This window comes from Nomia melanderi, chromosome 12 (assembly GCF_051020985.1).
Source record: "Nomia melanderi isolate GNS246 chromosome 12, iyNomMela1, whole genome shotgun sequence".
NCBI classification, from domain to species: Eukaryota; Metazoa; Arthropoda; class Insecta; order Hymenoptera; family Halictidae; genus Nomia; species Nomia melanderi.
In genome coordinates this window covers 13,785,701-13,799,873 of record NC_135010.1, presented here as the reverse complement: position 1 = coordinate 13,799,873, position 14,173 = coordinate 13,785,701, and the positions used below count along the sequence as shown (strand labels likewise).

At 52.4% G+C, this 14,173-nt stretch overlaps 1 protein-coding gene across 1 annotated transcript in view; it reads right to left on the bottom strand.

Annotated features, from left to right (window-relative positions):
* The window catches only part of Lmpt (four and a half LIM domains protein limpet), an 82,474-nt gene that overhangs the window by 61,472 nt on the left and 6,829 nt on the right, over nucleotides 1–14,173 (bottom strand). The gene's annotated exons all lie outside the window — the stretch shown is intronic.

Below are 14,173 nucleotides of genomic sequence, written 5' to 3'. Positions count from 1 at the left end.
TCTCTTCAAGGTGGTTCCTCCGAGTGACCTGGCCCAGGGGAACGAACTCGGCCGATGATTCACGGCGCGAAACGGGGGGGAACAAAATAACGAAAGCCCGGCTCCTTTGCTCGGCCGTTTCATCCGGTCGGTCGGGTCGGGTCGGCTCGGGCGGCCGAAAAACTCGAGGAGGCGAAGCGGTCGTGCGACGACACGGCCGTACGGCTGCGCGAGCGGCAGGGTCGCGCGATAAAATCGTCCGTGCGCGTCTAATCGTTTTCTCCGAGCCGCGGGTGTGGTGCTGGCTTTATTGGGAACCGTGGCTGCCGATGGGCCTCGGAGCATTACGATTCCGTGAATCTCCGGAAGGCCTCGCAGATTCGGAATCTTGAAGATCGTGAACGATACTGTAGGACAGGATTTCGTGGGCGTACAATAAAATTGTGAGAACTTGGAATAATACACTTTTCACTGTGTGTCCTAAGGACACTGTTCAGCTCACTTTGTTCATTGCACCCAAGATATTTTCCCTTAAGAAGGCGACGACTGACGAAACGCAGACGACAAAGTTCAATTTTCTCTTCACTAGGATCATCTCACAATACGATAGATACTGAAGCTCTTAAAGAGATTCGAGACGTTTATACTGTTCAGTGCTCGCAGAGATCCGAGCGTTGGCAGCGTGGAAAGAAATTTCGGTTCGTCCCGAAGTGAAGATTGAAATGGCGGCGGCCGGTCGACGGGACACCGGCGACGCGCCGACACCGCAGAAGCGACCCTGAAGTCCCGTGATCCCTCGAGCGAGGAATACGTCGATGCGTTGGTTAATGAGACAGGATAATTCCACTTAAACGGAGCGAGGCTCTCGTTAGGGCCGAGACAATGCGGCCGGCACGGACCGAGGGGTGAAATATTGCGCTGTGTTCCTCCACCGATTGCCCGTTCCTGCGGCACAATTTACAGCGGGACCGCGATTTATCGCGCGTGGGCGCCGCGCAGCTCGTCGTAAATCGGACACAGACGGATAATTTTCGACCGGGTTTCAGCGGGCGTGCCGTTTCAAAAGGTGTTCCCCCCGGTATCTCGTTAATCGCCGCAGCGTCCCCTAAGTGGGCTTTCACTGTTGCGCCACGCCGCCTGAACAATCGCCCGTGGCTCGGCTCCGCTCGCGAGCGTTTCTCGTTCGCGATATGAATTACGACAATGACACGCTGATATCTTGATCGATCTCGCCGAACGGACCGGCGGTGGTTGCCGGCGTGTCGCGTGCCCCCGTGGACCTTGTAAATCGATTCCGCGACACTCGACGAACGGCTATCCGTTCCCCTTTATTAGCTGCTTAATGATAATGGAATAATTACAGTTGATCCTCCGGCCGGTGGCAACGTCCGCGAGTCCGGCTCTCGGTTACTCTAGTCCACAGGATTACTTTCACGCTTTTCAAGAGCCGGCAACGGGTCTCGCGATTGTCCCTCGCACAGTTGTTCGAAGGAATTCCTCGGAAGACTGTCGTAAATTCACGCAATTCCAGCAGCTGCGCTCTCGCTGAGGACGAGCCACGCGCGTTTCGGAGCCAGGTGATCGAACAGCTCCGTCCCGAGCAGCCTGGAAGCCCTTCGCGAGGCGAGCGAGCCGAGCAGGTGGCCGAACAGAAGGCTGCACCCTGCTTCCTGTGCCGGTCAGCGACGCCGCACCGCGATTTCTACGATTCTACCCGCGGGACCGACGTACCTACCGCTCGTCCCCGTAACCAGAAGAGACCCGTTTCCTACAGACGCGTCGACCGACCGTTTAACGGGTCCCCGGCGCCGTAAACGCGCGCAATTAAGTTCCGCTTTGCGCTCCGTTCGCCGCTAATTGCCCGATGAATTTCTAACCGCGAGAAAACTGAGAACCGCAGCCCGACGGGCCAGCGTTTCCGTGCGATGGAGACATCTCCTCGATTTCTACCGCTCTCGTCTTCGTGAATCTCGCGCGGATTAATCTCTTCTAACGCTAAGCAACGGGGGGATCGCGAATTTCGGTGCACCGGTTAATCGTTCGCGAACAGGCCGAAGTAAAAGTACTCGGCATTGAGAGCCCGGGAAAAGAGAGCAAGAGAAAGAGAGAGTGAGGGGAAGCAGGCATATCGCAGCAGTTGGTTATGTAGGCTAAAGGCAACGCGCGATCGATTTCACGAACGATCTTCCCGTACGCAGAAACGAGAAATCAAGGCCGTCACTTATTGCATCTTCTTCGATGCTCGACGGAAACGGCTCCGCGCGTTCCTCCTACTCCTTCGCCGCCCTCCCACTCGAGATCCTTTGAAAAAAGTCGGTCGCGCATCGCTCGCGCCGGCTCCGAGCTGATCGGCAATTAACGCGTTGACCGCCGAATCGGCGCTCATCGGAATCCCACGCGGCGCAGAGGATTCGGGAATATTTCCAGCGAGGAACCTCCGAGACGAACTTCGAAGAATCCGTCTCTTCCGAAATCGTAGAGCTCGAGAGGCGAAGGCTCGAACGGATCCGCTCTGAAGTTAACGAGGAGTTTCTGTGGAAGTCGCGGCAGGTACTGTAGACCTGCGTGTGGGCCGCGACAAGGTCCTGTCACAACGCCCCCGCCGTTTCGCGCCGGAGAGCTCTAACCGCACGGTGAACGGGGCCTTACGCGCGTATCGACCTTTTCGCCCGAAATGGTGAGACCGAGGGTATCCATCGAATCGACGGTTTACTCTTCGATTATCTGTGTCACGGAGAAGCCTCGTCTCCCCTTCTTCCACCCACCGCGAAACCGCTGAACACGATCGAAGCGCGAGGATCCGCCGAAGACGACGCGGACTTTGCGCCTAATTCGACGCCGCTTCGAGAAAAATCGTCTTGCTTTATTCCACGCGTGTCTCTACGCTCGCTAGAAGAATTCAGCCGCTTGGCTCGGCGAACGAGACATTACCTCGAACGATTCGCTCGTCGTTCGAGCTCGCGATGGATTGCGTGTCGCGCGACGCAACAGAATCTGCACCCACATACATATCTCTCGGATTCAAGGGCGACGCGCGACGAGAACGGCGACGATCCAACGCGTCGTTCTCACGTTCCGCGATAATTAGTCTACGAATACCCGGCAGCGCGATAACGAGGCGATCGCTAATTGACGCGGCACTTTATCAATCCGCGAACGAAAGAGAAGTCGTTTATCCGTGTAACTCGCCGAGGATAGATCACTTTCGAGCGAGCTTCGAATAATTGCTTACCGAACACTTCTAACCCTTTGCACTCCAGAGGCGCCTCTAAGTCACTAAATGATTTGACACGGCAAAACTGTGAACTTTGATATTTAATAATAAACTCGTACAATGCATCAATGTAGGAAATATTGAAAGAAAATAGTTCTCTTCAATGCATGTGAGATTTCTCAATTCAATCTAAGAAAATGTCTGTATCTCATTAGAAAATATTGAATATTTCCGGTGAAAAACTTGTGGAGTGCAAAGGTTAGATGTTTAAACTACTTAATATTCCTTGTCGAATGGAATACAGAGTTCTGTGTGTGGGTCGTTATCAACGAAATCGGAGACACGATCGCCGAACGCTATTAGAGTCGAAGGTGCAGCAGGAGGACCGGGAACGAGCGAAAGCTCTAATTGAACGTAATTTACCGGGATACACCGTTAAACGGTTAGCGGCGCATGTCACAATTGTTCGGCGTCGGTTCGTAATATAGCGATGAGTCATTCGAACCCGCGGCCGAATGTTCCCGTTCCGTCGCTGAACCCCGTGCACCGTTGGCTGCGTTCCTCCGCGCCTTCCACGGACCTTCCAGAACCGCGGCGCTTATCGGCTCGCGTGATCGCGGACATAAATAATGGAATCTATTTCAATATCGTTTTACACTCGACGGAATCCTCTCGGCCTCGACGGAAAACGAGAGAGATCCAGAGAGTAAAATCAACCGGCGAATCGATTACGCGGAGAAGCGGTTCCAAAACGCGGTGAAAACAGAAGCGGGAAGTCGTTGAGATCGCCGGCGATTCTTCGGGAACGGAGCCACTTTCTAAAGTATCAATGAACCTGCGGAGTTAATAACATATGGCACGGTACGAGCAAGAACAGCGTGCAAAACCGAAGATCGTTCGAACAAAAGCAAAACGTCCTCGGGCGCAACAGTTCTATCCAGCTGCACGGAAGCGATCGCGCGAAGCGGACAGATGGGAAAGAGGATCCCGTTCAATGATCGTTGTTATTCGCGATGTTTTTACGGGATCCGACGCTGCTCGTAAAGCAGAAACTGCACCTTCGCAGACGTTGATTGATAAATATGTTCCAGGTCGGAGGGAAGAAGCCGAGGCACCGTACGGAATCTAGTCGCTCGGAGGACTTTTTGCTCGCGCTGCCCCGTTAGCTACACGCTCGTTGCTACGTCGAAAAAAACTGGATGACGTATCCGAGAGAACACGAATACGACGTTCACCGGTTCGCAGTTTCGAGGGAGACTCGAATTAAAAGCCACGCGTTCACCTTTCTCGTGGTTTCGTGCGGGAGCAGCGCGACTCGTTTCGAACGGCTGCTCGTATCCGCGCCTCTGAATCAATCGATCCGAGCCGGGTTAATCCGACGGCGACATCGGCCGGCGATTGCGAGACCGCTTCGATGAACATCGACCGTATCCCAGGCCGGTGCTGCAGGGATCTGCAGCGGCTGGCGATTTCAACACCGCTTCTAAGTACTGCTTCGGATTTATCCTACTATTCATTGGACATGCTAGTTGAGTATTCGTCGACGTGAAAGGCAACGCGACGATATTTTATTTAGAAATTCGTGGTTCGTAAAGTGCAATAGTGGAGACAAGTCAATTAGAATATTCTCGTTAGAAATTTATCACTGAATTAACCCTTTGCACTCCAAAGGTGCCTCTCAGTCGCTCGATTTCATCAAGGTAAAATTTCGTTGACATTAAGTCTTGAGTAATCTGTCGATACGTGAAATGTGGAAATAAAATACCATTGTTCTCCTTATTTTGTGAATATATCTCATAAAAATAAATTGAATATTTCTAGTGAGAAATTTTTCGAGGCAAAGGGTTAATATTCTAGCAATCGATGAACGTATAAACGTCCATTCATGCTAATCAGCTCGATTTCGCGTAAGCAGCGCGTCTATTCCTCGGATTACGATAACCTGCGCTATGTCTACCGGACGGAAATGCGATACAAGGTTGCTTCGTTCCAAGAAATCGTCAAATAAACGTGAGACAGGGACGTTCCACTGCGACATAATCGCTGCCAGTTCCCCGCTGTTCCCAATGAACCACCCTCTGCGTGTCGGGGACTCGTTATTCCTCGAATCCGTCGATCTCCGGCGAATTTTCGCACACGTGAAAGGGCAAACGTTACGGCGACGCATCGGTGCACCGAAGAAAAAACCATGCACAGCGCGGGGCAAACGTTGCCTCGGCGGTATTCGACTATCGATCGCGGGAAGGGGATTACAAGCGTCTCCGAATCCGGAGCATTGAATCGCGGCGACGATGGTTCCGTGAAGAATGCTCGGAAAGACACGATGACATTGAACGGCCGGCGATATGATGTCACTCGCGAGGAAGTGGCGTCATTTAGCTGCTCAATTTAAGGCATAAATAATTCGTGTCTGGCCACGATGACCTTTATTTCGAGTCTACGCTCGCGGCATCGTAATTCGTCGCTCGAAGTCGCTCGCGCGGAGATTAAGATAATCGCCGGTGAAGCGCGAGACCGAGAGCAGAGACCATTCGGAAACAATCGAATGAGAACGGTTCATCGAACGAAACGATTCTTCCGAGGCGATTCTTCCGAGGCGATTCATCGAGACAAAGATTCTATTTCCGTTTGCGGGAGAAGAATCTTTGGAATACACAGAACCTTCGACAGATGAAGCTAAATTATATATCAATCGCTTAATTAATAGAATGAAAGGAAAGTACGCGCTGGCCTCTAGTTGTCCGAGTAATTCAATCATTTGTTCGCGACTTAGTCCGTCGAGTATGAACATTTCATCTTCGAAATGACATTCGCCAGCAGAGGGTTAATACTTTTCTGCGTTGCTCCGTTTCGAGGTATCCCGAGAGGGAAAAAATGTCGAATGGCTGCGTGCCAACTGCAGCGTTACAAAATCTTCGATCGCTTTTCCGCGCTGTTACCGCGAGACTCGAACGAAGCCGCGAGTTACTCATTAGTGCGTGCAATGAGCGATTCCATTCGTTTGAAGATTCCTATAGGAACGTTCCTCGCGGACGCTTCGCCTCGGAAGCTTTGAGAACTCAAACGATACGCTCAAGGATCCGCCGCGAGGGGAAATACTTCGATTTAAATGTTCCCGACGTCTCGAGTCGGCTCGCCGCGTTCTCGAAGGCGGATGCGCGAACGTGTAAACGTTTACAACGTTTAATCGCAGAGACAGATAGCAAGCGAGGCCTACTTTCGACTCGATAACGCGGCGAGCCTCTCGCTCCACCGGACGAAATCTCGGCGGGGAAGGATTAAACCGGCGTACAGTTGCTTTACGTCATCCCTCGGTGCAACAACGAGGGCTTTCCCTTTCTTGCGCGAGTCCCGCGATCGACGACCGCGCCGATGATTCATCGAATCGTTATCATCTCGGCCGCAGCCGTCTCTCGCGAGGGATTCGTTAACGAAACCGCCGCTCGGAGACTTCGTACCCGACTCCGTTCCATTTTTCCATTATTCATGAAACAACCGAAAGCGAGAGCCGAGCGGTAAAGTCACTCGAATGCCTCTAGTCGCGAGGCGAGATTACCGTGAGCCGTGTTCCCGAGCGTCGGTTGCTCGCGCAATATCCGGAAACGCGGCACAAAGAGAGCCAACGAATCGGATTCGTTTGAAATTCGAGGTTATCGCGTGAAGCGAAGGCGAAGGCGGACCGAGACGAGCCCAGGAGGCAATTTCATGGCTGTTTTCGTTCCTATCGCGGTTCGCGGGGCACGAAGGACAGGAGGATACGCGCGCGGCGCGGGTCTCGCACGAGAAATTGCGTCTGGCGCGGACGCGAACGGGATTGCGGACACCGGGAACCGAGAGAGGACCTAGGGCCCTCCGACACCGACATTCCCCAACGATTGTGTCACGCGTACTTATAGGCTCCCAATGCATTTTCGTCCGGCCTGTACGCGCTCCCGCTGTCAGCTTGCTGTCACCTGTGCTCACTCTCACGTGTCCGACAAGCTGCTGTTCTGGGATATCGCTGCTCGAACCAGCCGTTTTAACGGACCGATCCGACGGCTGCGAACAATCGCGGACGAACGGGATTAGGAATTCGGATTTCGAATACTCGTCGCTATTAACCCTTAGCACTCCTGATTTCCCAATCTACCAGCAACAAGACATTTTTAGTCCTCGCGATGAATATGAAAAGATATTATAATATTTCTTAGATTTTTTGATTGTTCTTAGCAAGATTTGCGCGTAGCAAATGCAGTAATAAGTTTTTTCACTTTTGATCATTGAAATGTTTAATATAAGTGGTGCCGTAGTGGAGCCTACAGAGTGCAAAGGTTAACTCTTAACGGAAGTGTTTCAAGTTTATCGAAAAATAACGTGGATACATGGGAAAATTCACAGAAACGAGCTAGCAATACTTAACGTTTAATCTGAATATGCCGCTTATAAGGCATTGTTCCGTTAAGAGTTAATTAATATCACTGTTAGAAACAGTGGGAAACGTAACGCGAATCTATATGGACACCTAAATCGAAAACACACGATGATACGTTATAAAAATCGAGGTTTTAAAGTTTGACAGGCACGCTTCGGTGCTCGCGACAAGTGGAAACGGAAAGCCGCGGACAGACACGTTAGCGGGTCGCTATTCAATAGTATTCCTTACTTCCCAGAACCGAAGCGTCGGAATACAAAGCACCGTATCCTATATTTCCAACTGAATATTCCGGCGACTCATCAAATTCCTTATCGCGAAAAGGAAGTACATCCCGTCGGTGGCGACGCGAGCCCGGGGCGAACGAGTATCTCCTAAAACATCGGAACAACCGCGTGGGGATCGGCTCGCTCGCGAAGTGTTAAAATCCCGAGCGTTTATTATTCCGGCGCGGCTCGGGAGATGCTCGTTCGACGCGAGAAAGCTGGGTCGATCCGCTTCCGCGTTTCCGGCGGCGGACGGGCCGCCGTAAAACTGCGGGGGACACCCGTCGACGCGTTCCAGATGCTTCGTTCGCGCGGCGGCGGGTGCTCGCGATTGAATTACGCCCCCGGATTTTTCCGATTCCGTCCCGATGCGGTCGCATCGCTGAACTTTCGCGCGCGCGTGCACGCCGGCTCGGAGTCGCGCGGCCGCGGCGCGACCAATGTCCACGATCGGAATGCCGCGCGCCACTCGGGCCGCTATATTTAGACGCGCAAGTTTTAATTGAGTACGCGACAACCTATCGGACGCGTGTCCCGAGGTATCGGCCGGACAGCTGGAGGATCGGGGATATTAAAGGAAGAAAAAATGTAACGCCGCGCGGCGGCGACGGGTTCGATCGTGCTCGCCGCGCGACAATCGCCCGGCGGCCGCGGCGGCGAACGCTTTCTCGGGATCTAGATCGCCGAGGGGAGGAACGCGTCTCGCGTGCGGCCCGAGGAATAATTCAACGGTCCTCCGAGCGGCCACAATTAACTCTGATCTCACTGTCAACCCGACCGCGGATTAGCAAATGGAGTGGTAAATCGGTCGCGTGATTCGATGCGATCGATCCTGCGTCCGGGAGACCCGACTCGAGTCGCGGAATCTAGATTAAACACTTGTCCACGGGACTCCGGACCCGTTTCAACCTTTTACCATTGCCATTACACGAGACAGCGCGAAGGTAAACGAAACGAATGCGAGCCACTATGCGCAGAACGCTTGTAACACCCGGAAATTCGAATGAAATGGTCGGAAGTCTAACAGACGACGATAGTTTCAGGTAACGGACGATGAAACTCGAATGTCTCACTGTTGAAAACGTAACTGACGAGTCGAATATCGTTGACTGGTACGTTGTATAACAGCGAGCGATGGAATCGAACGACACGATCGCGCGAGTCGATCGTCGGGAGCGTTGAAGCGATCGGAAACTCGGCTCGATTGAAAACTCCGAGGAAAAACGATCGTGTGTGTTCCGGCGATGGGAACACACGGAGTACCCCGAGTGCCGTGTCAGTTATATAAAACGGAGAAGCGTGGATCCCCGACCGAGCGTAAATCCCGGCGAACAGATTTACCGTGACGGAAACAACCGAGCCGGGGGATTAACTTTTAAGATATTACCGGCGAGCGCGTTAGCCCGGCGAATATTTCGGTGCGCGCGTTCGTGTCTCAGACAGTCGGCGAGACAGGAGGAGAGAGCGGGACAGTCGTAATTCATAAATTATGCAATGGCGTGCTAACATGGTTAGCCGGAGGGTAATTGACCCTTATTAAATAAAGTGGTACGACCCTGACACAAGCAGGAACCACGGTCAATCCTACGTGCTGGATGCAATATAATTCAATAAACCGCTTCCTGAACGGTTAACCGTCGGAAACTCCGCGCGGAAACGCCGTAAATCCGTGCGAATCCGCTCGATAGGGTTCCCCCTCGATCGATGCGATCCACCGGACACGTGGTGGTGTTAGTCCGCCGGTGCGGGGATTAAACATGCAGAGGTTGGCCCGCAGCGTAATCCAGGTGTTTGCCGGGTCGCGTTCGATTATAGCCGTGTCCTCGCATAATCGAGCAGTTCCTGGAAAAGAACCTAGATTCCTAACGATCCCCGCGGCCCGTCGCGACGTCCGAGCGAGAGAAAGAGCTCGGCGTGAAAAATTTTCGCTAATGGAGACGGATAAAAATTGCGACACACCGCGGAGGAACAATGAACGCGTGGGTCGGACTTATCGAGTTGTCACACCTCGGTAAAGAATGCGCACCGCTGAAAAACCGTCGAACGCGCGAGCCTAAAATTTCTCGCGACGCGAATTCCTGCGAATCCTCCTCCTCCTCCGTCCGATGAGGAGCTATTCCGCGAAACCGCCGCGATAACTGTACCTTTGTACCGCGACGAGACCTCTCGAAGTGCAAATTATCGCGAGGAGACACGACGCGTGACGTTCCTCGGCTCCGGTTCGATCCTCCGGTTTCAAGAGCCGCGGTTGTTCGAGCTCCTCGCGACGGATACCCCGGTGGCGGACCGTTCGTCTCTTCTACGGCGATAATCTAGTCGAGCGAACGGAGCTTCTGGGAATCTATTTACACGTGATTTCCATGGGATCGCGGAAACATTACTCGATAGGGGAACGCTTCAGCGCCGCGGAATGATCTCGGATGAAAAGGCTTCTGTTCTGTCGCGGTGCGAGCTTTTTCCCTCGAGTGTCTCTCGCGTCTCTTGTTCACCGTACAACCAACCAACGCTCGCGCGGGAGCAGGGAGTACGTATACAGAGGAACACGTAACGTTCATTCCACTTGCTCCGAATGCATCCGCGGCGCTCGATGATCTCCAAAAAGGGAAAAGCCGGCGGTCGGATGTAAATCAGGCCGAATGGCCGTTGGCTATGTCACGTGCTCGAATCCGGCCGCGGAACACGCCACCGGGAGGAGATTTCAAAGTATTGTTTCGCGGCGTTACGCCGCCGACCCCGATTTCTCTATTACAGGCGACGGTTCCGCGGCGAAGGACGCGCGCGCGCGCGCGCGAGCCTATATCCGGCTCGAAGGCACACGAATACAACCCTCCCGATTCCTTACGTCCTCGACACGCGCGAGGTGCCTCGATCGGAAACCGTGCGGAGGATCAACGCAGCATTGTCCTGAACTTGGCCCTGGAATCTCTCCCTCGCCGCGCCACGCAATGCTCGTTAATTAACTATTACGCGAGCCCCCGTGCCTCTCAGTCACGTCTCATCGAAAACCTACTCCGGAATCGAGGCGACGCGGTGCTCTAGATTAAAGCCGGGCGACAGCGAATCCCGGGGAACGTTGCGGTAGTTTCTGCGGTGCCTTTTCCTGGCTAGATTAACGCTAAACGCACCGGCACTTTGATACCGATATTTTTACGAACGGAATGCGACAATAACTTGTGGACCGTAAGGAACAGGTTGTGTATTCTCATTTGTTTTTGACGAGGAAGGAGAAGATTCATCTTTTAACCCTTTGCACTCCAGAAGTTTTTCACCGGAAATATTCAGTATTTTCTAATGAGATACAGACGATATTTTCTTAGACTGAATTAAGGAATCTCTTGAGGAAGAGAACTATTTTCTTTCAATATTTCGTACATTGATACATTACACAAAGTTTAATATTAAATATCAAAGTTTACAGTTTTGCTGTGTCAAATCACTTGGTGACCTAGAGGCGCCTGGAGTGCAAAGGGTTAATTTGGATGTATCGGTCGTTTGACCGTGGTACGTTTAACGTTCATTGAGAAGCTGGTGAATACACGGGGATCGAATGAAATCTACAATTCTTTGTTTCGAGGTAAAAATAGAAAAGCCTCGTTGAATTTCTGAACTGGAATGAAAGGAGCGCGATCGCTGCTCGCCAGTTTTCGGCCGTTACAAAAATCCGTGGCACTGAAACGGTTAAGGAAACTGAGCGACAGTCCGTGAACCGCCCGTATCACCGAATCAACCGCAACGTCTGATCATCGCTCGCTCTATCTACTTTCCGCAAAGTGCGACGCGCGATTTTCGCGAAAACGATACGTCGAACGGCAACATTCTTCCGCTCCGATTTACTTACTCGCGCGAACCGCGTCCCGCTGGGCGTAAATGGTCCCGCATCCGTATTACCGAGGCTTAAACGAAGAATCCAGCCAGTCAGCGCAATCTCGAGCGTTCCCAAAAAAAGAAAACCCTCCACGCCCAGGGAAAAACTACTTTCTCAGAGCGGTGCGCGCGTTCGCGCAGCGGGAGAGAGACATTCAAGGCCGCGCGAGAGACAATTATTCGAATTCCACTCCTTGGGAGAGTCGTTCCCTCGGGACTTTCTCTGTAGGCGAGCCGCGGCCGGCCTTCCCAGGACGAAAAGGATCGAAGGGTGCAGCCTAGATAAGAGGTCCTGGACTGGGCGTGGTTGATTATACTCCGCTATATACCGCGAGCAACAACGTGTTCGCCGTTTCATGGCTGACACCCTATCTCGAAAGTTCCGATCCAATTAATCGCGCCCGAAACCCGATACTTATTGGAAAACGTTTAGGCGCGCGCGCGAGCGAGCGCGAGTGCGAGCGCGTCGGGCAACGGTAACCGGTGCCAGGCGAGAGATGACCGGTGTTAACGAGGTGTCCGCGAGATTTTCGAAGGATTTTCCTGGGAACAATGGCAGAGTCAGAGCAGTTCCTTAGCGGTCGAACGCGCTAAACGATGCATTCTCTCGGTGAGGCCGTTGCACTCGCGACAGCGCTCGAACGGTCCGCCGTTCGATCACCGATGTAGCAACTTTTACGGGCCGCGGGGAGTAAAATCGCGACACCGTGACGCCGTTTTAATTTTCCCCTAAATCGCGGCCGAGAGAGGCGCGCGATGAGGCGAGCCCCGACGGCAAGAAAGGATTATAAATCGACCCGTCGGACCATGAAATTATAAATGAGTCGGACAATCGCCAGTCATCCAGTTCCACCGGAATCCCACGGACGAACGGGAAGCGCCTGGGCAGGTTCGTTCGTGTTTGCTCGGAATACGGTAATTACCGATCATCGACGGATTAAGAACCGAACGCGGCGGATCGCTCTCGGCCGCGGGCTCGAGATTGTGACATTCCCGTCGGACGGAACGATTAACAGCGACGCCGAGAGATATCGGACCGATCCGTGATCAGATAAAAGGTACGAACAACGTCGCGCGGGAAATAAGTACCGTGATTATGACTCACGCAATTTACGTGATAACCGGCGAGCGGTGGCAACGGTTTGCATTTTATGCTACGAACGAATTGTATGTCGGCGCGATAAAAAATACCAACCTTCGAATCGTTGACTCCCCTCTCTCTCTTTTACTCACTCTCTCTCGTTCTCTGTCTTTCTCTGGCGAGAGAGCCCGCTAAAGCAAACAGAACCGCGTATTTGCAACACATTCGAATGCATTAACCGGCCACTCCTGAAACGCGACAGTCATCCGTCTTGTCCGTTTATGAACGCGTCTCGTGGGATTGCCGTTGTGTCGCGTTTGCAAAGCCGGTCCGGCGTCGACCGATGTAACTCGGCCCCACGTCACATTATGATTCCTCCGCGGGCATTAGATAAGCATCCCGGGGGAGTCACGCGACTCCCTATGGATCTCTAGTGCCGACAGGCACGCGAACACGTCCCCTAGAACCGGCTCTTTCGAGAGTTTCCTCGACGCGTCGCGTCGCGACATCCTCCGTAACCCCCTTAACCCCTTCGCGTACTATTTATTTTCGATACTGAGCTCGTGTGACATTTCGCTATCGGCAATTTAGAAGAAACGTAGCGAAATTTTCCATTCTACTTCAAATTTCATTTGAAGATAATACGTTGTTAATAGCGGAATAGTTATGTGCTTTGATCCGTGGGTAATGAACAACATTGATTGTTGTCAAATTAGTCTAGAAATCTTCAGCGCGAGTCTCACTCGTCATTGTACGGCAAGGGGTTAACACTAGAAATGTTCGTATTTGGAAGACTAAGTGGCGAACGAATGATTTAACTACTCAAACACCAAGAAATCAGTACAGTTTGAGGAATTGATATATAATTAAGCTTCATCCTTTGAAGGTTCTGTATATTCCAAAGAATCTTCATCCCCAAAGAGTTAACTTTGTCGAATTCATCTGGAGACCATCATCAAACTAGACATGTTTACTGAGATTTATAGTTCCAGCGTTAAAGCACAGTATCGTCGGGTGTCGACCTGGGATTATGCAAAAGTTAAGTCACGCATTAAGTTAATCGCGCTCGAGAGGTTAAAGATACTCCTCGTCGCATTCCCGCGTATAGAATATTCGATCTAGCCTCTTCATCCCGGCAATTTCCCCCCGATCGATCTCCGTTAGACGTTGGCTCGCGACATTCGTGCGCGGGGCGATCTCCAGGAAAATTATTAACGACGGACACGGTATAAATCGACGTGAAACGGGAGTCGTTGCGGCGGCGGCGTCGCAAAAAACGAACGCGGCCGAGTGGAAGACAGAGGGGCCGAGGTTGTTTTATTACCGGCAATTACTTCGGTCGATCGTCGCCGCTAATT